Source organism: Crocodylus porosus, unplaced genomic scaffold (assembly GCF_001723895.1).
Source record: "Crocodylus porosus isolate Cpor-Errol unplaced genomic scaffold, CroPor_comp1, whole genome shotgun sequence".
Lineage (NCBI taxonomy): Eukaryota > Metazoa > Chordata > Crocodylia > Crocodylidae > Crocodylus > Crocodylus porosus.
In genome coordinates, this window is record NW_017728886.1 from 32,271,141 (window position 1) to 32,294,822 (window position 23,682).

General features: G+C 40.7%; 1 protein-coding gene across 1 annotated transcript in view; it reads left to right on the forward strand.

Annotated features, from left to right (window-relative positions):
• DNAJC1 (DnaJ heat shock protein family (Hsp40) member C1) overlaps window positions 1-23,682 on the forward strand; it is a 190,008-nt gene that overhangs the window by 43,969 nt on the left and 122,357 nt on the right. The gene's annotated exons all lie outside the window — the stretch shown is intronic.

Genomic DNA, 23,682 nt, shown 5'->3' on the forward strand with positions numbered 1-23,682 from the left:
TGGCTTCAGTTTTGGTTTCTTACCACTTGATGGCAGTGAAGGAGCTAGTGTTGCCAGGAAAGGTTAAGGGCAAGAACCTATTATGAATAACAAAAGGGGTGGTACAACAGAAGTTTCAGAGTTTGTAATATTATTCACATATCTAGGTGATATTACATATGCCACAAGTGACAGTAGAAGAAGAGAAGCCTCTAGATGGAGCTTCAGTACTTCTGATATGTGAGATATTTTGGTACCTAAGTTGACTGCGTTTATAATTCATTTTGAATAATTCTGTCAGACTGGAACTCCTTTCTGTTTAAGGATTTTTGTCTACTGTAATCAGTAAAACAATTGTAACTTTTCTGCTTTATAATGTAAATACTTCCCGAAGGCTACATCTTTGCGCACATGACTTCTAACACTGTGTATTCAAGTCCATAGCCTGTCTTATAGCCTTGTCAACATTCTTATTATCAAAACAATATTAAAAAGTTTTTTGTATGATTTAAGCAGGCATTTAATCCTTGTAAGATTTTTATTTTCTCAGGTAAATTCAAGAAGGTTTTGTACTAAAAAGCTCACAATAGAAGACAAGTTTGAGAAGTACTATTAGAATTCTAAACCTTTTGCCATTTTGGTAATGATTGATTGCAACCTAAACTTAATTGTAGTAGCTTGCATAAATGTGTTTTTAAACATTTTATTTATGAAGGCCTCATTGTACTTTCCACACCTCTTGTGCAGGTGCTATGGGGAAATGAACCACATAATGACCCTGATATAGTAATTGGCTGCACATGGGTGGACCCTTGTATGGAGACAGAACTTGATTTGGAATAATTGGTGCTTTATGTCATGTGAAGGGTTCTGCTCAGGGAGATCCAATTTTGAGTTCAGGACCAACATTGTCATTAGCAAATATTTATTCTTTTCAGCATACAGTGCCTTTTGAATTATGTTACTGGAGTAAGTAATCAGGTTGCTTAATCCACACAGTCTGTCCCTGTGTGTTGAAGTTAATGTTTTAAGAAATAGTAATTTGTTAAAAATGTTAAGAACCCTGCACAAGTCCTATAGTTTTCAACTGAATACTACAGAAAGAAATTGAAACTTAGGTTATTCAGCTAGAGAAACTATTCATAATATATGTAAAATATTCTTGGAATTTAAGTAAAAATTAACATGCAAATGGGGATAATTGAATTATCCTCCAAGAAACTAGTTGTACATTCTTTAAGTTATTTGAGTTATTGCTTCAATTATAATAGGTGCTATTTTACTATAAATATAGGTATTTCCTAACTTTGTATTGTAAGGAGAACTAAGATCCTATAGATGCTCTTCAACGAAGTCCAAGTAAGGTCCTTGATCAGGAACACACATTCAATCAGCAAGGGGAGGCTGAGGTGGGGGACCTGGTGGTTGCCTACAAACTCATCAGGGGAGATCAACAGCAAATAGGTAGAGCCCTTTTCTCCCCAGCACCACCTGCGGTGACAAGGAACAATGGTAATAAGCTGATGGAGAATAGGTTTAGGTTGGAGATCAGAAGGCAGTATTTTACAGTTAGGATGGCTAAAATCTGGAACCAAGTTCCAGGGAAGTGGTCCTCACCCCTACCTTGGGCAAATTCAAGAGGAGGTAGGATGATCACCTGTCTGGGGTCTTGTGAACCCAGCATTCATACCTGCCTGTGGCAGGGGGTCAGGCTAGATGATCTGTTCAGGTCCCTCCTGACCCTAGCTATTATGAAACTATGAATCTACTGAAAGAAATGAAAAGTTCAGTGAAAGATTGAAAGATTGCTCAAATGCTAGTGTTAGCTGTGGGAGACCTGGATTTAGGTTGGTTAGCTGCCTAGTGTTTAGTCTTTCAATGTCTAGGGTTTGCCATTTTAGAATGCTGTTTCCTTGCTTTACCAGGGTGATGAGAAGATATGCACATTCAGGATTACAAGGTGGTGTGAAACCAGTATGCTGATATAGACCACAGAAATGTATTATATGAAGAAAAAACCGCAACACCCTCTTGGTAGTGTCTACATCAAAGATTTTAAAATATTATGTCTTTGTAGTGGACTGTGAGGGCTGTGTTCCTTTTAAAGCCGCACAGAACTTTTCTAGTATGTATATAGGGTCACTGTGTAAAAGAAGAAGGAATCTTTTCTGATAATGTCTGTATAAGTTAGTCACTTGATATACTGAGAAAATTACTAGAACACATCATACATAAAACAAATTTGTTTGTTTAGGAAACTAATTTAGTTAATAGTGCTCAATTTTACTTACCAAAATAAGTAGCATAATTGCAAGAAATTAAGTATATGGAAAATGAGGAATAGCTGGTAGTATTTTTAGTCGAAGTTAAAATAATTGACAAGTAATTGTGAACAAATGTAATAGAATGCTAGCTACTCAAATAATAGAACACACACAGTGTCAATTGTAGTGAATAAATTTAATGTATGATTGATAAATCTGTGTTAAATCACATACTTCCTGTTTCTTAAAAGTATGTGCTTGCACCCATGTGCTTGCTTCCTTAGGGATAATTGGTTACTACCAACTAGTTCTTGTGTTAATCAGCTTGGTAAGTTGCAGTTTTCCAGAAACCATGTGTGTTATTTTTTTTCTTTATTTGCTTCTTATCTGATTAAATGTCAGATTGTAGTAAATGTCTCAGATTTCTAGAGTTTATATTCAGTAAAGTTGCCAAGAACTTTCTGGTTTATCATTTTTTACACCTACAAAACTGGAGTCCATCTTGCCTAAAAGTATCCCTTAATTATATTCTAATATTTATTTTTAAAGGTTTTGAAGCTAGCATTGTAGATAAGAGTGCTATAGCACACTTACCTTGTGCTGCTAAGTGGATTCTAGTTTTCCTCCTGCCCGTCCTCTGCCCCATTTCTTTTAATGAAACTAAATGAATTGTTGCAAAAGGTTTTCAATTTGCAATCATAAATCTGAAAAAACTAGCTACTACTGCATGCAGTGCTTTTCCTGATATATTGTTAGATTCAGTGCAAATTAAACAAATGTTGTAATCTGTAGGCAATTTTTAGCTTTTCTGTCAAAGGAAAAAATAAGGTACAAGAATTGGAAACTTGACACAGTAATCAAATTTCCTTTAACATTCCTATCAGTAATGTAGCGTACCTTTACTTTATTAAAAACTGAAAATTTCTAGGGAGAGATCCTCAGAAGAATGATTTAAATATACCTTTCATTTAAACTGTTAACTTGAAACTATGTATTTATTTTACTGCTTTAAAAAATGGCATCATGACAAACCCCAAGGAAACCATTCTTAGGATCATTGCTTTATAATTTTTTTTCACCATAAGGAGAGCACATTTGAACTTCAGTTGTATTGTATTATATTGTGATTTCACTAAACCAATGAGTAAGGATATACTTTTTTTGTTGTTTTGCTCAAATTTTGTGTTTCTGTTAATTTGAAAGCGGGGGGGAACTTTTTTGTTTTTAAATTCAGTGACCTTTGGTGGAAGTTTCTTAAGTAATAAAGGAGCAAAAACATTCTTTTCTGCTTTTGTCTCATCAACAAAACCCTTGTTGTTGGGATTAGTGTGCTCATCTCTCCAGTTACACTTGAGCTTAAATTAAGTATTTTGAAGACAGACTAATTAAAAGCAATATTACTCGTGTGTGTGTGTGTGTGTGTGTGTGTGTGTGTGTGTGTGTGTGTGGACACCCCCCCCCCTTTTTAATTTTTAATCAGTTTTACCTGCATCATATATTGTGTGTCTACATATTAATCAGTATTACTCAATACCTCTTTTTAGTTCCTCCTTCTAGTATGCCTCTTAGTTAGTTAATACCTTACTTAACGGCTTATTCCAGATATTGGTACAGATATGCTCAAGTAAATATAGGTATTAGTGTGTGTTAATTAATGGTGTCTCAAATTTTATTATATGAATAAGTGACACAGATTAAAGCTACTTCTCATTTTTGGCACATGAATATAGGTTAATAGCTTACAAGTGATGGGATGTTAAACTACCTTTATTCTCTTAGATGGAGTATAACTTTAAAACTTATGTCCATATGTAAAATCCTAGCCTTTCTAAAATTGAAAGCTTAACAAGAAGTATTCATAATTAGGATATTGCCTAAACTTAGTACCTTTTTATAGAAATATTTGATGTTTTAAATCCTTTATAAACATGAATTTGTAATATTTTGATTTCTTTTGGTTTACACATGCATTAAATAAAATGACATAGGTTTTATATTATTTTTAAGAAGGCTTTTAGTGTGTAGCTTTATATATGTAGCCATAGCTTCCAGATATGAATGATATTATTAACTTATGAGATGGGAAAATAAAAGGCAGGGCACAGCTAGAATCTCTAACAGCATCTTGTACAAAAGAAAATATTAGTCGTAGAATCATAGAAAATTAGGGTTAGAAGGGACCTCAGGAGATCATCCAGTCCCAGGCCCTGCTCAAAGCAGGACTAGCCTCAACTATACAAACCCAAAGCTTTGTCTGCCTGGAACTTAAAAACCTCCAAGGATGTGGGTATTCCACCACCTCTCTGGGTAACCTGTTCCACTGCTTTACTATCCTCCTAGTGAGAGAGTTTCCATTGATATCTAACCTAAACTTCCCTTGCTGCAAGTTAAGGCTGTTGCTCCTTTTTCTGTTATCTACCACCACCACTGAGAACAGTCTAGCTCCATTCACTTTGGAACCACTCTTCAGGTAGTTGAAGGCTGCTGTTAAATCCCCTCTGTCTTTTTTTTTCCTCTAGTCTAAATAAGCCCAGTTCCCTCAACCTTACCTCATAAGTCATGTGCCCCAGCCCCCTAACCATTTTCGTTGGCCTCCACTGGACTCTTTCCAATTTGTCCACATCCTTTCTGTAATGGGAATCCCCAAACTGGACACTACTCCAGATGTGGCCTCACCAGGGCTGAATAGAGCGGAAGAATCACTTCCCTTCAGTCTGCTGGCAGTGCTTCTAATGCTGCCTAGGATGCTGTTAGCTTTCTTTGCAAGAAGGGCACACTGTTGGGTTGTTTATCTTCATACATTGTAAGCCCCAGGTCCCTTTTTGCAGAGGTGCCACTTAATCAGCCTGCCCTCAGCCCCAGTGCATGGGATTGTTCCGTTTATAAGTGCAGGACTTCGTGCTTATCTTTATTGAACCTCATGGCTGTATCCAGATGAGTTTGGCTGTGCAGTATGTGGTGCTGCAGACCTGTCTGCAACTCCACACACCTCACATTCAGGTGTTCCCCATGCTGCTACATGCCAGCAGCATGCACTGCCCAGAACTAGAGTCTGGCAGGCTGGAGCCACACTGGCTGCCAGCCAGGTTCTCAGCTGCAGAAGTGCTGCAGCTGCAGGTTCCCCGGGCCCCAGAATCCTGGGTAAGGCTTGTGGAGCCAGCACAGTTGTTGGCCTCAGCCTCCCCTTCCCCACAGTAACCTGCTGTGTGCCAGGCTGCATGTGGTACAGGCATTCCCTGGCGACAAGTAGTAGCAGCACAAGGGGTGCTGCTTTTACTTGTCCCCAGGAAATCAAACATCCATGCTCATCTGGACGCATGCTCCCCAGTGTAGCTAGTATTCCTCCCAGCTTGGTGTCATCTGCAGACTTGCTGAAGGTGTACTCTATCCCATCTTCCAGATTGTTGATGAAGATATTGAACAAAACTGGCCCAAGGACAACCCCTGGGACACTCTACTTGATACTGGTTGCCAACTAGATGATGAGCCACTGATTTACTACCCTTTGAGCCCAGTGATCCAGCCAGTTTTCTATCCACCTAGTCCATTCATTCAACCTGTATGTCCTTTGCTTGCTTGCCAGAATTTTATGGGAGACCATACCTCAGCTTTAACCAGGCTTTTGATATGTTACTTTGCTGTTCTCCCCATACCCATAGAGCCAGGGTTTTCATCCTAGAGGGTGATCAGGTTGTTCAGGCATGACTTGCCCTTGGTAAATCTATTCTGACTGTGCCTAATCAGCTTCTCCTTTAAGTGGTTAGAAATGGATTCCTTGAGAACATGCTTGGTGATTTTTACAGAGACTGAATTGAGGCTGACTAGTCTATAGTTGCTCCTTTTTCCCTTTTTGTAAACATGAGCACTGCATTTGCTCTTTGCCAGTCATCTGGGACCTTTCCTAATCTCAGTGAGTTTTCAAAGATAATGGTCAGTGTCTCTGCAGTTACATCAGCAAACTCCCTCAGCACCCTTGGGGGCATTGGATCTGGCCCCATGGATTTGTACATGTCCAGTTTTTTTTTTAAAGTCCCTGATTTGTTCTTTCAACACTGGCTGCTCACCTTCTCCCCAAACTGTTGCCAGGTGCAGTAGTTTGGGAGCTGACCTTGCCTGTGAAGACTGAGGTAAGAAAGGCATTGAGTACTTCAGCCATTTTTGCTTCCTCTGTCACTAGGTTCCCTGTCATTCAGTAGGGGACCTGTTTTTTTTCCCCTGATCTTCCCTTGTTGCTTACATAGTTGTGTAAACCCTTCTTGTTACCCTTCACATCTCTTGCTAGCTGCAAGTCCAGTTGTGTTTTGGCATTCTTGATTTCATCCCTTTGTGCCGGAGCAATACTCTCACTCCTTTAGTAGCTTGTTGAAGTGTCCACTTCTTATAAGCTTCTGTTCAGTGGTTTAGCTTGTGGAAGAGCTCCCTGCTAAGCCATGCTGGTCTTCTGCCATACTTGCTAATCTTTCTGGGTGTGGGGATAGCTTGTTCCTGTACCCTCTGTAAGGTTTCTTTAAAGTACAACTATCTCTTCTGGATTCCTTTCCGTCTGTTCCTTGAGTCAGAGTCTGCTTTTCTGAAGTCCGGGGTTCCTTACTCCGTCTCTCTCCTTCCTTCTTTTTCCTCAGGATCCTGAACTTGATTATCTCATGGTCACTGCTGCCCAAGTTGCCATCCACTTCACTTCGACATTCCTCACCAGCTCTTTCCTGTTGGTGAGCAGTGCTCACTGCACTGCTTATTGCTCCCCCCCCCACAAGAGAATTAGGGCCTGTGATCTGGAAACTTCCACTATCTGTTTGAAGGAAACCTCGTCCACCTCCACCTCCTGGTCTAGTGCTCTGTAGCTGACACCCACCGTGACATCACCCTTGTTGCTCTCGCTCGCGCTCGTTCTCGCGCGCTCGCTCTCGCGCGCTCGCTCTCTCTCTCAGCCAGAGGCTTTCAAGAGGTCTGTCTTCAGTTTTGTCCTGGAGCTCTGAGCAATCATACAGCTCTCTTGCATAAAGAGCATCTCCTCTTCTCTCAAGCCTGTCCTTTCTGAACTGGTTATGCCCATCCATGACAGCGCTTCAGTCATGTGAACTATCCCACCAAGTCTCTCTTCCTATCGCTTCACAATTCCATGACTGAAGACTTCCAGTTCTTCCTGCTTGTTTCCCAGGCTCTGTGCATTTGTGTACAGACACCTGGGCTAAGTATAGACATTTGCAGGTCTTAGGGGGAGATTAAATGTATTCAAAATGGCTACCCCATAGCAGGTAAATCAGAATGGGGAGGGCTGGTTGGGGGGTCTGCTGGGGAAAAGAGGGGCAGGCGTGGCCCATGAATGGGGGGGCAGGTGCGACCCGCGGATGGTATGTGGTCCCCCTAGCGAAACTGTACTCCCACTCCTTCCGCCCCTCCCCATACCAGGACTTACTTGCTCAGTTCTGCCAGTGGTGAACTCTGATAAAAGCACATGCAGCTGGAGTGACTTGTGGGATAAGGGTTGAGAGCGCTGGCTGGGTTGGGGAGCAAACAAGAGATCAGTGTAGGGGAAGGGAGGAATGAAAAAAGCAACCCTTGGACTGGGGCCAATGGCTGGGTTTTCCCAGCCCTGGAGAAATGGACAGAAGTTCCATGTACCAGTTAACCTAAATCAAGTTAGTCAAAATGACCTCCCAATTTAAAACTTTGTGCATCCCAGTGCCAACCTTAGATTCTCAGATTCCGTCTCATTGACTTGTGGTGTGTTTTTTGTGTTCTACCTTGTAAAACTAGATACTAGGGAGGTCATTTTTAAATCTGATTGAACTTTCCAGATGTCTGTACTTAGCCCTAAGGTAACTAGCCAATTGCCCTAATTTCTCAGGAAGAATGAGAAGAAGTGTCAGTGCTTTTGAAGTTATGGATTGATGTGTGAAATCTCTGGGGTTTATCTTGTGAATGACATTTGTAAACCCTGATTGAGAATCACTGGGTTAGAATATGTAATATTCTATACGGTATGGAGTTAACCTAAGTTTTTTACTTGAGAAATGATGACCCATAGGTAGCATACAGTGTTTTTTGTTTTCATTTTTGAAGATGGTGTTTCAGTTATTTAGGTTTGTTTTTTACCAGCACCATTTCCAGGTCTAGGTCATCAGTGTTTTTTTTATTTCGCTTTAGTAAATGATAGCACATTTTTAGGACTTAAGTTTTCACCTGTGCTCTTTTTAGTAGTTATATGAGCAAAGGAACCAATTGCTGTGTGGGGCTTGTGGGTTGGGGCTTGGAGCAGGAGTGGGAAGGGGGTGTGGAGACCCTCGCAACAGCAGCCTCTTTCAAGGTTGGCAAGTGCCACCCAGAGGGGTGGAGAGGTGGGGATGGAATGAGGAGAAGGGGCTTGAGGGCTGCAAATTTTAACCCCCTCTGGACCTCATGCAGCCAGGGACCACCAATTGGAGCAGCCCTGGACAATGTTGAATAAAACAATATGACATGATGGGTGTAGGAACCTCTTATGCTCCTAGGCTCACACAGTTGCTGATATAGAAACTTTTCATCAACCAAAACATGTATGCATGTGTAAATGAGACTGTGAGGCTGATTGATACCCATAAAAGTTGTCCCTTTTTTGTCATTTGGGGTCTATGCATTGTTAGAAATTTACATTAAATACATGCTTATGTTTACAGAATTAAGCCATCAGCTTTGAAAATTATAGAAATCATTGAAACTTTAATTGTCTTGTTTCATTGTCTTGTGCAAGGCCTGACATTTGCTTTTATATGTTTTGAGATTTTATTTGGCACAGTTTACACATTATTTATATTCATGTAGTCATGGACCAAGATGCAGTATTCTTGTATAATACGTAAGAGGTCCTAGTTCATTTGCATTTCATACAGATCATTGCATGATTCTATATGTTTTATTTAGTGCAAGTGAACAAACTTACATTTTATGAACCAGGTAATACTGAACTTGCCCCATCTGGTTAGTATTGGAGTCATTATTTATCTGTTATGTTATTCCATTTTTGCTGATTTTATTTTCATGTTTATAGTCTTCACTTCATAACTTGGTTTCACATGATTTTTCTTTTTAAAAAAGTCATGAGACTACAAGTTCTAGACATAATTTTGATTATCAAACTTCTTGCAGGGGGTTGAAATTTTTCTAATGAGCTTTAGTTCCTTTCTTTTTCCTTAAAGAGTTTTTAATAAATAAATATGTATGAACTCCATACCTGAGCATTCTCATTTGAGCATTCTTTTAATGTATTGTCTATGACTATTTGCTACAGGCTTGTTCCACCTTGAACAAATCCTTCCACTTCCCGTAGTTATTTGCCCCAGCATCTAAATATTTTTCTTATTCCACCTGGATATGAAAGTAATATTACCTTTATTTTTGGTATTGCATTATTCTGTTCTTTCTTTGATCATCTATTCCATATATGCCCAGTTAGTACGAGTTGAATAGTGAAGGAGTCTATTGTAGGACCTGATATCTTTTGTGTTAAAACTGGAAGTTGTATAGTGAACAGTGGAGAAGATTTCTGGAAGAGAGAGCTCTTTTTGGTCAAGATGGCCAGTTAAAGGGAGCCATGGAGATCTGCACTCTGTCTATACCTCTGCCAAAGAAAATAGTATCAATGCTAAGCAAATTACTTAAACCAAGCCTTTCACAAGTAGTTACTAATAGTGTTCTTTATTTTCCTGGTATCTAATTTTAGACCCAGCATTTGAGTGCAGATGTTTAAAACGCTTACAGCTATAACTTAGTGGGTGTTATCATAGAATCTTAGAAAAGTAGAGCTTTACTTAGAAAAGACTTCCAGAGGTCATTTGGTTCAGCTTCCTGCTTAGGACAGAATCATCCCTATTCAAATCATTCTATGCTAACCTATTAACAAAACTACACAATCAACTGCAATGCAACCACAAGATATAACACACTAACTTCCACAGATAAAGCAAGGGGACCACAGTGCCAACATCAGGCTGTTGCAGAGGTTGTTAAAATATGTGCTAGACATCCAAGGATGCCTTGAGCATATGAAGTGCTATAGAATGCTGGCTGCATTAAGTCAATGATTTTAAAAACTGATTTTTTTAAAAAACATTTTAATTATGTTTCCTTTTTTAAAATAAATGAGCTTAAATGAAATTTTGAATTTAATACAGGGTAGGCCAAGGTCTAACTTTACTATAACCTATTAAAATAAATAAAATATGTTGAGTAACTCAGCCTCTGCTAAAAAGCCTGGAGTTCAGGCTGTTTTTTTTTGTTTGTTTATTTTTGTTTTTTATTTTTGTTTTCTTTTATGTAAGAATGAGAGAGAAAACGTATAAATGTTGAGGTCAAGCTTTAAATATATAGTACAATATTTCATGTAGTAGGAGGCCTGACTTTGCAAGGGATTATACTACTGGATGCAAAGGACCAAAAAGGTCATCACAAGTGTTTTGAACCTGGCTTCTGACTCCAGCAGATGCCATCATGTGTACTCCTTGATCAGGATTATCCATGGACCACACCTGGAGAGTATCAAGCTCCTGTTTTATTCTCTCTACCTGAGCTATGATTCAAATTATGATGATTTACGACATGATGGAGGCTTGTTTGTTCAGTTCACGGAAGAACACACATCTGCTCACTAACTACCAAACCCATGTTTCTGAATGGTTCAGGATACTTTTGGTTAAATTGCCTTTCTTGGTCCCTTTGCTCATATGTAGAGGGATGAAAACATTTAACTTCTCAGCTGTTTCCACCGAACTTGTAAAAATCACTAGCAAAGCACCTGGAACCAGAGTGTTTTAGTGAAATTCTAAACCAGCTAAACTGGAAATCAATTGAGAGCTGAAAAAGCAGGAAATTTTTTTTATTCATGGACTGGAAGAAAAGAACAAGGGGGGGAGAGAAGGATAAGATTTAGCCTGAAAACTAGAAAGGAAGGGGCTAAAAAGTTTTCAAACCAGCCTAGGTTTTTTAAAAAAAGACTCTCAATTTAAAGAGAATTGGGCAAGTAGGAACTTAAGGTCAAATGACTTTCACCTAGGCATTTCAGAAAACTTTCCCTAGGATGACCTGAAATAACTTGTTTAGTTCATCATTCTAGTACTATCACAGTTTATATAAATGTGTAATAAATTGCATCATGTTCTGATTTAAAAAAATAAAGTTTGTTTCCAAAACATTAAAATTTGGTTAATAAATTTTGGCCAGAGACTGTTTGGGAAGGCTGGGGGGCAGCAGGTGCCTGCCACCCCACTACTGCTCTGGGGTAGAGCTGTGGCCTGAGCAGAGGGGCCGGGTCATGGTGACAGGGTAGAGCTTCAGCCTGGTGTATGAGCAGTGGGAGAAGGTGATGCAGTGTGGCCCCCCTCCCACTCCCTGGTTACTAGCTACACCACCAGCAGTATAAAGAGTGTTGGGGGTTCCTGTGACAGTGACAGCAATGTGTCTCACCACCCTGCTCTGCCCTTCTGGGCCGAGTCCTGCCCGCTGGGCTGTGGAGGCAGCTCCTGCTCATGCTGGTCCATCCAGGCTGCAGCCTCATGCCTGTTGGGTGGTGCACAAATCTGGGGGAGCATGTCCCCCACTTCCTTCCCTCTGCCCCACACAGGGTTGGGGCCTGGAGTGGAGGCATGAGGTCTGGAGTGAGGGGCACCAGCAGGGCTGGGGTAGAAGTGGGTGGTTGTGGGTTGGGAGTGAGGGGCACTGGTAGGGCCAGGGGGCTGTTTTCTGTTTAAACTATTTACTGGGTCAGGACTGCCCGTTAACATTTACAAATGGGTTCTGGTACAACAAAGGCTGAGAACCACTGATCTAGTGAATAAGAAATATACAATTCATCATTTTATGTTTAATGTAGGATTTCTGACAATCCAAATATGTTGAGCTCTGTATTTTTAAGGGGTGTGTGTGTGTGTGTGTAATGTATATAAAATCTACTGTGTGTACATAAGAAACAGATATACCAAATCTACTGTAAAAACTGTATTTTGTTGTAAATCAGTATGTTATGTTATATCAGTTGGTGAAAATTAGGGGTTTTTTGCATTGGCTGATGACACCTTTATTTAAAAACAACAAAAATATAGTGGGAAAGTAGATGCAAATAGACTTAAATCAGGCTTTTGGCTTCCTGATTTAAATCATGATTCAAATCAATCCACCCGGGAAGAATGCTAAGTAGATAAAATAATAAGGTAAAACATTAAGTCTGAGTTTAAGTTGGGCACCCAAAATCAGTGGATACTTTGGTCCTAATCCTTGTGCCTCAGTTCAACAAAGTGTAAGATGAAGATGATGATGATGATATCCCCTCCTCTCATAAGGGTGTTGAAGATGAGCTATGTTTGTGAAGCACTTGAACATTGTAGTGTTGAACACCACAAAAAACCTGGGAGGAAATTATTTAAACCCAGCTTTGAAGACAGAATCATTAATGTGCAGTAAACAGGAAGAGGTGTGACGCACTGAATAACAGAGGGAAAAAAAACAAACACTGAATACCTACTCATTAAGTGAGTTATGTGCAGTGAATAAAGATGACAAGGTTCTTTGGGTAAATATGATATATTTTTATTAGACCAATTGAATAGTTGGAAAAATTGTTCTTTATAAGCTTTTGGGCACAAGTACACTTCTTCAGGCATAGGGAGAGTCTGAAGGCATCTTTTGGAAAAAATATGGTGGTTTAATGAAAGACTAGTACTCTAGCATTCCAGAAACGCCAAAGTAGCCCTGACTTTTTTTTTTTTAATTCTTAACCCTGAGGAAATTCTCAGAATATTCAGTTTTGCCTTTACCACATAATACATTCTCCATCTATCCTTATAAATAATTGCAGATACGTTACTGTACTGGAGTAGTTACCTACAATTGCTTTGTATACAACCTTTATTAACTTTTAAAAAAGCACAACCCTACCATGTCCTCCCTTGGATCATCTCTGCTGCTGCTGTTTCTGCTCTCAGCCACCATGGAAGTATGAGGGGGGGAGAGGGAGAGGTTGACTCAGACATGAGTAATCATTAGTCCTTGTGACCCTGAGAAGTAGGAATAGACTAGAGTCCTGTTAGCTCAATTTCATTACCTTTATCAGGAGAAGAAAGTGTTTCCTGCTACCTCATTATCAGTAAGTTTAGGAGTTTGAGGGGGAGGCATAGTTCTGCTATCCCTTGCAGACCTCTGAGCTGAGCAAGCTGCTTGTTTCCTCTTTATTAGTTTCTTAACAATAGGAAAGCTGTGCTATGTAGGTAAGGGAGGCAGGCAAGTAGGTGTGTTTAAAACCTGCTGGCTTGGACTAAGGCCACAGAGGTGTGATGGATGTTTGTTTGTTTGTTTGTTTTCTAACTGTGGAAATTTTCCACTGCTAGAAATACTTCTGGGAGCCTGCAACTATCCCCTGCCCCCTGCTCCTCTAGTCTTCCTCAGACTGGCTTGATTCTGATCTGGGGAAAGCATGGGGAGTGGCAGGGTAAAGCCCCTGCCCACTCCTCAGACCAGACACCATGGTGTGAGGAGTGGGTGTGGAACAAGCTGTCGCTGCTCCTCCCCGTGTGGTCTATAGGAGGGGTAGGAGCAGCTGCCCCCTGTACCTTCTCCATGCTGGAGTGATCTGGGTCTGGAGAAAGCAGGAGAACCTTTCCCTTGACTTCTCCCAGAACTAGGAGGAGGCAAGCAGCAGCTCCTTTCCCCAAAGTGGGGTGACCTTCATCTTGGAAGATGCAGGGAGCATTTCTTGACTACACAAGGACTTTCATAGATTTATAGATGTTAGGGTTGGAAGGGACCTCAGTAAGTTCTCGAGTCTGAGCCCCTGCCCTGGGCAAGAACGAGTGCTGGGGTCAAATGACCCCAGCTAGGTCCTTGCTCACTCTCCTCTTGAAGACCCCCAAGATAGGGGAGAGCACCACCTCCCTTGGAAGCCCATTCTAGATTCTGGCAACCGTTACTGTGAAGAAGTTCTTTCTAATGTCCAACCTAAATCTGTTCTCCGTCAATTTGTGGCCATTCCTTAGTTACTCCAGAGGGTGCCCTAGTAAATGGAGCATTTCCTGTTCCCTGCTATTCTCTCCTGATGAATTTATGGGCAGCCACAAAATCACCTCTCAGCCTTTTGTTGCAAAGGCTTAAGAGATCAAGGTCCTTTAGTCTCTCCTTGTATGGCTTTGCCTGCAGGCCTTTGACCATATGAGTGGCCGTCCTCTGAACCCTCTCAAGATTGTCTGTATCCCTCTTGAAACGTGGCACCCAAAAGTGGATGCAGTACTCCAACTGCGGCCTGACCAGTGCCGTGTAGAGGGGAAGCATCACCTCCCTGGACCTGTTCATCACGCATCATGGTAATGCATGATAAAGTACGGTTAGCCTTGTTTATCACTTAGTGTGTGTGGGGGGGGGGGGGGGGGGGGGGGGGGCAGGGAAGGGGTTTGCACGTAGCTTATTAGTTTGGGTTTTTGGACCATTTCCCCAGATTATCCAGGTCATTCTGAATCCTAATCCTACCTCCAGAATGTCTGCAACTGTACCAACTTGGTGTCATCTTTTAGATTTGCTAAGCATGCACTCAGTTCCAACACCAAATCATTTAATGAATATGATAAAAAACCAACCAACCAACCAAACAAACAAACCCAGGTCCAGAACAGACCTCTGGGGAACCTTACTTCTATACCTTCTGATTAGACATTGAGCTATTAATGACTGCTTTGTTGAGCATAATGATGCATCCAGTGTTCTATCCATATTGCAGTCCTTTTGTCTATGGTCACTCATGGCATTCTCATTAATTTTAAACAGCCAGAAGCCTTGTTAAAGTCAAGGGTATTGCATCCACTGCTCTTCCCCTCCCCCCACCTCCACTGCCCCCACCTCCTATCCACCCCCATCCACAGAGCCTGACACTTTATCATAGAAGGAAATCTGTGTTGAGCACATCCTCTCACTGTCTATCCAAAACTTTTCTGAGATTAGGACCTAGCTTGGGGGTGTGGGAGGCTGAGTTTGGAATGCTATTTGTAATTTGGGAGAGGTGATAGCTTGCAGAATCTGCTTTCTTTGTCTGCCATGGCAATTGCATGACCACCTTCTCTGTTTAATATCTTGTCATTCTGTGTGGGGAGCCATTCGCTACTGAATGGTCAACTGGGATTGGGTAGAACCTGTCTAGCTTCCATTCTTTTGTCATGGGCTGACACAAACTAGTAGTGAAGTAGGCCACAGATCAACTGGTATTTTTCTTTTTTCCTTCATTGAGAGCAACTCAGGAGCTGCAACAGAAAAAGGAGAAATAAATTCAGATCAAGTATGTTTCAAAGAAAGCAGAAATAAATGAAGTCTCTGCCTTCTACTTGTATCATGTAGGCCAGTTCAAACCATTTTAAAATCAAAGGGTACATTTCAGTGAAACAGATTAGATAACGTTACTATACTGTGTAAACGGTAGCTATTTTTGTTGAGAGCCACATTTTGTCTCTGGAAATGATTCAAGGCAATAGGCATTTTAATAAAGATAATATCAGCCTCACATGAAGCTGGCTAGACAATTATACCATAGACTCAGCAAATCTGTCCCACTGTAAGTAATACAGGATGGTGGCTACTTTTAATAAGGTCAAAACTTTTGGAAGTTTTGGAAATAAGCTTCAAATTGTCATGCAGAGACTTGATTATTGACAACTCTTATTGATTATTGAAAATTGACAACTCTTGAAAAGAAACCCCAAATTTTCTCCTTCCATATTCCTTTAATTATAGCAGTGATTCTTAGCCAGAGTGGTACAGCATGCTTGGGATCCTTTTAAGTGTACTGTAGGGTGCCAGGCAATATTAACGCTGGTAGACTTGCAAACACCCACCCATGATTCACAAAATAAACTCATAGATTTCCAGTAGGAATCTCTAGCTAAACTAAACTGTCTATACAAAACTAATTCTGATCTATTGGGGTCTTTTTGAGGTCTTCGGAACAAAAGAATTGCTTTATTTTTTCCATAATTAGGAAATGAGTGACAACTGAGCACTGACAATTTTGAGGGGTGCTCTGAGTCTAACATGGGGTTCTGGAAGTCTAACAAGGTTGATAACTACTGGTTTATATAGCAGCTTAGCCTGGGTTTCAGCCTTATTGGTCTATGCATGAGGTCTGTGCAGATCTATGTCAGAGAATGATGCAGAACCTAATATCACTTGCCTACCAATGTGTGAGCCAGAAGTCTGTAACTGTTGTACAAATTCACTACCAAGGGAAAAATGTCCTAAATGTGAAATAGCAGCAAAGCCACTTGAACAGGATCTACAGAACACAGTGAATTTTAGAGTTAGGAAAGGTTCTTGGACAGCATCACTTCTGACGAGCTCTTCTGGTTCCCTCGTGTTCTTGGATTTCATTTGGGTTGAGGATGTTTCTCTGTCCCTTCATAGAGGCTATGGACTGCAGTGAATTGCTATAAAGGTAATGGCATGTTATGACCTCCCTAAGGTTTTGAGTCCTGAGGTAGTAATAGATCCTTAAAATGGTAGTCAGACAGGGACATGAAGGATTTTTGCTGCGTCTCCCTTGCATGACAAGTAGGAATGAATCCCAACTAATTTAGGGAGGGGGGGGGCTCTGACTAAAGAGGGGGAAGATTCTGTTAAATGTTGCTTTGGGTGTTGGTTTATAATCCTGTCTGTTTTTAACAACTGCTTTCAAAAGACCAAATATATTTACATGTATTTGGCATGAACTGGAACAGATGTCAGCAACCCCCAGCACGCATGCCAGAGCATGGCACTCAAGGCCATTTTGCTTGGCATGCCATTGCCTGCCTGGGCTGTGGGTAGCCGCTGCCAGCCACAGAGCCCAGGATGCTCACAGCAGGTGGCTGGGAGGCTGCAAGCAGCCTGAGCTCCATTGCTGGCAGCAGTTACTTAGAGCCTGGACTGTCTGCAGGGGCAGCACCAGCCTCTTCCCAGTGAGGGGGCTGCGCTGCGAGTGGTAGCAGAGTGGGCTCAGCTGTGGGAGGTGGGTGGTGGCCACCCGAGTGGTGCTGAAGGGGTGGCTATGGGGTGGGGAGGGGTGAATGTTGGCGTGGCTATAGCCCAGGGGCGGGCAATTATTTCGGGGGGAGGGCCGCTTACTGAGTTTTTTAGCAAGCCATTGAGGGCTGCATGACAGACCGCTGGGGCAGATCAATATAAATTTTCTAAATTTTTTTAGGGGCCCCACGGGCCAGATAGAATGGCCTGATGGGCTGCATCTGGCCCATGGGCTGCATTTTGCATACCCCTGCTATAGCCCCTCTGCAACCCCCCTGCCCAACACTGTCCTTGTGCTCCAGTGCCCCAGCTGGGCTCTGCCAGTCGTGACTGCGTGAACCCCTCTGGGTGGACAGCCGAGGAGGGGCCTGAGGTAGTGCACACATGTGTCTCTGAGTGGTCGGCGGTGGAGGGGCTGGGGTTTCACTGCCCCAGCCCCTCCCCTGCCATGTGCCTCATGTCTCAGAGCATATGCTGAGGGAGGGGCCTGGGGTAGTGCTGCCTCAGCCCCCACCATTTTCCTCTTTCCCTCTTTTTCTCTCTCTCTCATCACAACATCTTTAACAAAAAAAACCCCCACAGCAAAGTAGTATATGAAGTCTTATTTATTGTCACCAGGCTTGGAATTTGTAGAAAACCTGGTATTTCCTGAAAAAGCAGCGTTTATGATTAACTATATTAATTTGCAGTGCATCCTGCCATGTAGCCCCTCACCCCAGTTTTGTTTTCCTGACATGCTGGCACCTTATGAGGGAGACATTGCAGGTTTTTTCAGAACTCTGGCCAAAACATTGCATACTAGAACAAACTGTAGAAATTTTCCTGTTTTTAAATAGTGTAACATCCTGTATAATCTCAAAGCTATTTTATCATGGTATCTGATAAAACAGCTTTGGTTGATCTTATACAGATCTTACCATTTTTGGTCATAGAGCCAGCCATTGGTTTTGAATTTTAAAAAATGAAGAAAAAGCTCAACAGTATGGAAATATATGGAAGTACAGAGACTGGCATCAGATGCTCTCAAAACTCTTTTTCCCCCCTGTTCCTGATGTTTGTGTTTACGTAGGCAGGAAAGTTCTGTCTCAAACAGTGCGCTCTGTAATCCAATCTAGGTCATATGCCAGGATTTTAGAAACATATTTGACAAGACATCTTTATTGTGATGATGATATCTGTGCCCTTTTCAGTATTACTGAGATCCTTAGACAGTTTCTTGAAGAACAACCTCTAGAAGTACTTATCCAAATTTAACAAGTTGTTTCAATCTAGCTTTCTTCATGGGAGATGAAAAATACTTATTAATCTCAGTGCATCCTTTGGATTATTTTGTTTTTTCTGGAGCCAGGAAGCATTTTTCAAATTTCCAATGCTAGAGAAACATTGGTTCACCTTCAAAACTCAACAGAATTGATTTCTAAAATGGTATGTCTAAAAAAAACAGAAAAGGAGAGCTAAAACATTTTGTTTTCTCCCCTTTGCTCAGTGTTACTTCAGAAGCATTCCTCAACACTATCCAGTGGCATGTAATAGGCAAGGGAGTAGCTCACTCTTCTTCCTTTTCTCTTATGTTTGCAAAATTAATTTTATATATAAAAGTAAGGAATTACATATATCCAGTAATGGGTGTCATAAGCCTACTGTCTTCATCAGCTCATCATCCAGTTGTTTTCTTTGGGTTTTCTGAGGAAAGTCTTTTTCAGACCATGAAGCTAAACCCTGTTGGCTTCCTTAAGGGTTTCTGCACATGTAAAGGTTGATCTACCTGTGTAGATCAGCTAAGGGTGATGTACTGTAATACATCAGATTCAGCTGATAAAGTATACTTTGACTCTTAAGAAATAGCTTCTGCTTTTTTAAGAGACGTATTCTCAAAAAATTATATGTAATTCCCTCCCACAGCCTTTCCCCACTCCCCCAACAGCCTTGTCCTCACTTTTTTTTTCCCCTCAGTATATCCTTAAAGGGAAACCTTATCTAACCAGAGCGGGCATGTTACACTTTTTCTTTTGTTCTAGACTCTGTTCTTCATAGTCTATATGGACATTTACATTATCTGGATGATATACTGCAAAAAAAACACAAACCAAAACTTAAAAGAAAAATTTCTCAACCTCATCGGGTAGTTTAACTACCATTGTCACATATTGGTAATTAGTCATTGTGTCACAGTACTGCCCAAAGAGGGTCCAAGTCCTGGATTAGGAATTTACTGGGCTACATATTGATAGACATTGTCTCTGCCATGAAGAATGTAATTAGGTAAACCTGAAACACTTAGGCCATGTCTGGGTCACAAATTTACTGTGCCTGGCAGCAGTGACTTCAAACAGGTTGTGGAGTTCCAAGCTCATGGAATCCCTGTGACACCAAGGATGGATTAATTGGCACTGCTCAGAGTGTGCGCCAGATAGTCTGCTCTTGGTGTCTTGCCAACTCCACTCTACTGTTAGGAGGTAATTTTGCTTGGGCAGTGTATAGCTGCTAGACACACCTTCAGTATCCTTGTAGGCAGTCGCTTCAAGTACTATTTTGTAACTTTGATTCAGTTTTTTTCTGTTTGTGTAAATAGATGTGGTAATAACTTGTTGGTCAGCATAGTGTCTGTCCACTCTGTATCCTAGCTGAGGATTAGATAAACTTATGTTTTTTATTTGGACCTTTCCCGTCTTTGTAACTGTCTAATGTTAATGCAGCAGATGCAAAGTGAAGCGTAATCTACTTTTGTACAGTATTTTTTTTTAAATTAAAAACCGGTTCCTTAAAATGCATTATAATTAAATAATGATTGCAGATTTTAAATTTTTAGAAGATAAGGCAAGAGAAACTGGCATAGCAGCATCTAAAACTATGGGCAGACACATTTGAAGCATTCCAAGTGCTGTCGAAGAATAACCCAGAGTGAGGCTGCAAATGTTCATGCCTAAAGTCCTTAAAAAATGACTGGCTGCAGGGGGGAGACATCTTTGAAGCGCTTTATTTTTGAAGTGCTTCCTAAAACATCTGCACATTCCAGCAGAGCATGACTAGGGGTTGCTCAGTCCTGTGGCATCCCATAGTGCTCTGCTCTCCACTGACCTGCCCTCCCATGTTGTTCTGAGGTACTTGGGCTTTGGGAGGGCTCCCAACCAGCCTCCTATCACTCTTGGTGTTCAGGTTGCATGGGTTGGGGTGCTCTCAGAGGCAGTTGCCTGCAACCAGCTTTGTGGAGCTTGGGTGTGATACAGAAAGAATTATGTGAATTTGTGTTTGTGTTTGGTGGCTAAAGCTCAGATAGGTTTATCGTCTTTTTAGGATAGTAGCTAGCAGGTCTTCATAGCAATCAGCCCAGTGCAGAAAAACTGCCCAGATCACGGTAAATGACCGTTATGTATTATGTGCACAGGCATCCTTTAAGTTGCTGCAGAAGGGCAAGGCTCCCAACCTTGTATTCAACCCTGTATAGCCTAGATACCCCCAACTCTGTGCCAGCTCTTATCTCCCTTTCTGTCAAGAGGCCCTTTTTTACTTGTCTCTTTGCCAACTCCAGACACCTGCAACTCGTTCCTTGCCAACTGCAGTTCCTCCCTTCCAAGTTTGAATATCTGGAGCTCCCTGAGTTTGGGGGGTTTTCTAGCTCATTCCCTTACTGTATTTAAGTGTCTTCAACTTACCTCTGCTGAGTGCAGGTTGCCTCTTATTATCTCCACTTTTTAGTGAGTTGTAATTTTTTACTGCCCAGAATGTTCAGTTCTTGTTTTTTTTCTTTGAATTAGCAGTACAAAGAAGCTGGTGGCATCTTTTATCAGGTAATCCCGTGGTCAGTGAAGCCTGTTACTTCCAAGGTCCTTTGCAATATCTTAACTGTAGCTTAGTATAACTGTGGCCTAGCATAATGAAAACTCCTACGTCCTCTTCTGGGCAGCCAGGGGGAGGAGAGCAGGTGGATTACTGCAAAGAGAACAGCCAGTGAGTTATTCCTGTGTGCTTGGCTGTTCCCAGAAACCTCCAGAGACCGGAGGCAGAGGCATGCATTCCTGGTCTCTAGCATCTGGATACATGTTTTTGCAGTCATCTTAAAAATGCTCCGGAGAGGGCAGGGCACGTCTGCATGGCACAGATATGCTCTGAATTTGAAGCACTTCAATTTAAAGTGCGTTTGAAGTACACCAGATTTCTTGTCTGTCCATACCTTAATTTTTTAAAGCTGGTGTATATATATATCATTTCAGCATGAATATATGTAAGTTGTTTTTCCCCATGCCCAAGGAAAAAGGAAAGGTGTTTAAAAACAAAACAAGAAAAACAAAACAAGTACCCCATTCTTTGTAGAGTGTTCTGAAGTACACTCACGTTGCCATTGTGTGATACTCATAGTGGCATTGGAATCACGTTACAAATTGGCTTGAATAAGGCATATTATGATGGGGTGAATTGGAACATACTTTTTCTCCATTATCTTCTTTGAAAGAAAAAAAAAAGTCATACCCATAAGTTGTGAGGGTATGGATGTATGAATAAGCGAGTACAGAAATTTACCCTTACTCAGTCATTGTAACCTTGGTTAGCAGCTTTATAATCCAAAGTATAAAATTATTTAGTAATGTAATTTTGGAGCAATAGCCAGAGATTCTGGAAGAATACTTGTCTCACATATAGTAATTGAGAGCCCTCTAGGAAAAAGACAAATACTGTTGTAGAAATCTTTATCCCCAAAAATATCCAAAAAAGGTTTGGGGATGACACATTCTACAAGGAGAAAAGTTGATTAAAGTTGTAAGAAGGGATGGGGGGGGGCATTATTTTTTTCCTCCCTGAGTTTACAGGGTCATCACTGTATTTTGGCAAGATCCATTTAAAAAAAAAAAATCAGAGAAAGTAATTTTCTTCAAAAAATTATGGCTGTGCAAAATAAGCAAAAATGGAGTTTCAAAATAATCAAGCAAAATATCCTAAATGAACATGACTGCAGTCTTTGTCTCCCGTCCCCGTCCCCTTTTCCTAAAGTAAAGGTGGTTAAAGAGCCACAACCAAAAGCACTTTCTTACAGTATTTAACATCTATTAAATTATAATAGCATGTAAAGTAAAATGAACTTTGTCTTGTACATTCACATCCCTTGGAGTCTAAGAGCTGATTTTCCTAGGTAAAACTTAGTGCAAGTGAATTAATTACCAGAGGAAAAAAATTCACAAGTGGTTCCTGAGTCAGAGTGCTACTTTCTATTTGTGACTTGGTACTTGCCTCCTAAGTGTCTCTAAACTTTGAAAATGGGACTTTTGGCTCTTAGCTCAGTTGCTTCTGAAAATTTCATTCTGTATCTTGTTCTGAAGTCTAATTGTGATTAAAATGCCAACTAAGTAAAATTATCATTTTACTGTTATGACTGTTAGTTCAAGTTTAGCAGCAGTATAGTTTTGTAAAAGCGAAAATACAACTACTTTTTTTCTTTTGTAAAACCTTAAAAAGTAAAGCTTAGCCTACCCTTCACTACCCTAGTGAATAGAAGGTTGGTATGGACTGCGCATGAAACATTTTTGTTTTAATCAAGCTTTAAAATTGTCAGGTTTTTTTGAAAAACTAGTGTTTTTCTTGGGTGTCTTGTTATAGTTGTTAGTTATTGTCCCTAAATGATAACTAGGTGAGGCAAAGGAGCTGAATAAAATTAATCTTCCATTGCTTTACTTATTTATTTCTTCCCCTGCCTTCCCCCACATGGAGTTTTCCATCTCCATTATGCCAGTTATTGCCTTCCGTGCAACCAGGTTAAGGAAAGAAAATATGCTGTAAGCTTCCTTGTCTACTTTAATTCTTCACTAGTTTAGTGTGACTGTTTTGAAAGAAGACACATTCTTTATCTGAAAGTTATTTTGTAGCTGGCATAAGTTTGGCATCTCTGCTTCTTCATTGTTGAAAATGATTCACATAAACAACAATTTTGAAACTAAAGTTATAGTAATTTCTGCCAAAGGAATTAATTCCACAGCATTTTAAGTCTCCTATGTGATTTTATTTTTGTTTCCTAGACTTTTTTTTCTATTTTTTGGTCTATGTAATCTCACCTTTTGGCTTTGGCAGGCTCAACAGTATGACTCCAAGATCCATGCTAGGAAGTACCTGTTAATTTCAGTTGTACCTTCTACATATAAGCTAACTTGAAACAGGAGGTTAAGACAGAAGGAAGCATTTTTTCCAGTAGGGCAAAGTGGAAGAACATGGACCAACTGCACCAGAGTCTGAACTGGGGCATCTATCAGTATTCTGTCCATGAAATTAGACAGTTATGGTCATTTAAAATATTTTAGAGGTTTGCCTAAATGAATGTGATCACGAGAGTAGTAAAGGTGTTGGAGGGAGTAAGGAACATCTACCAGAAGCTTTGTTTTTCACTTAAAATGCTGAAATTAATAGCACTGAGAAATCAAGTCATATTCTACGTAGGCCAGGGAAAGACATTTTC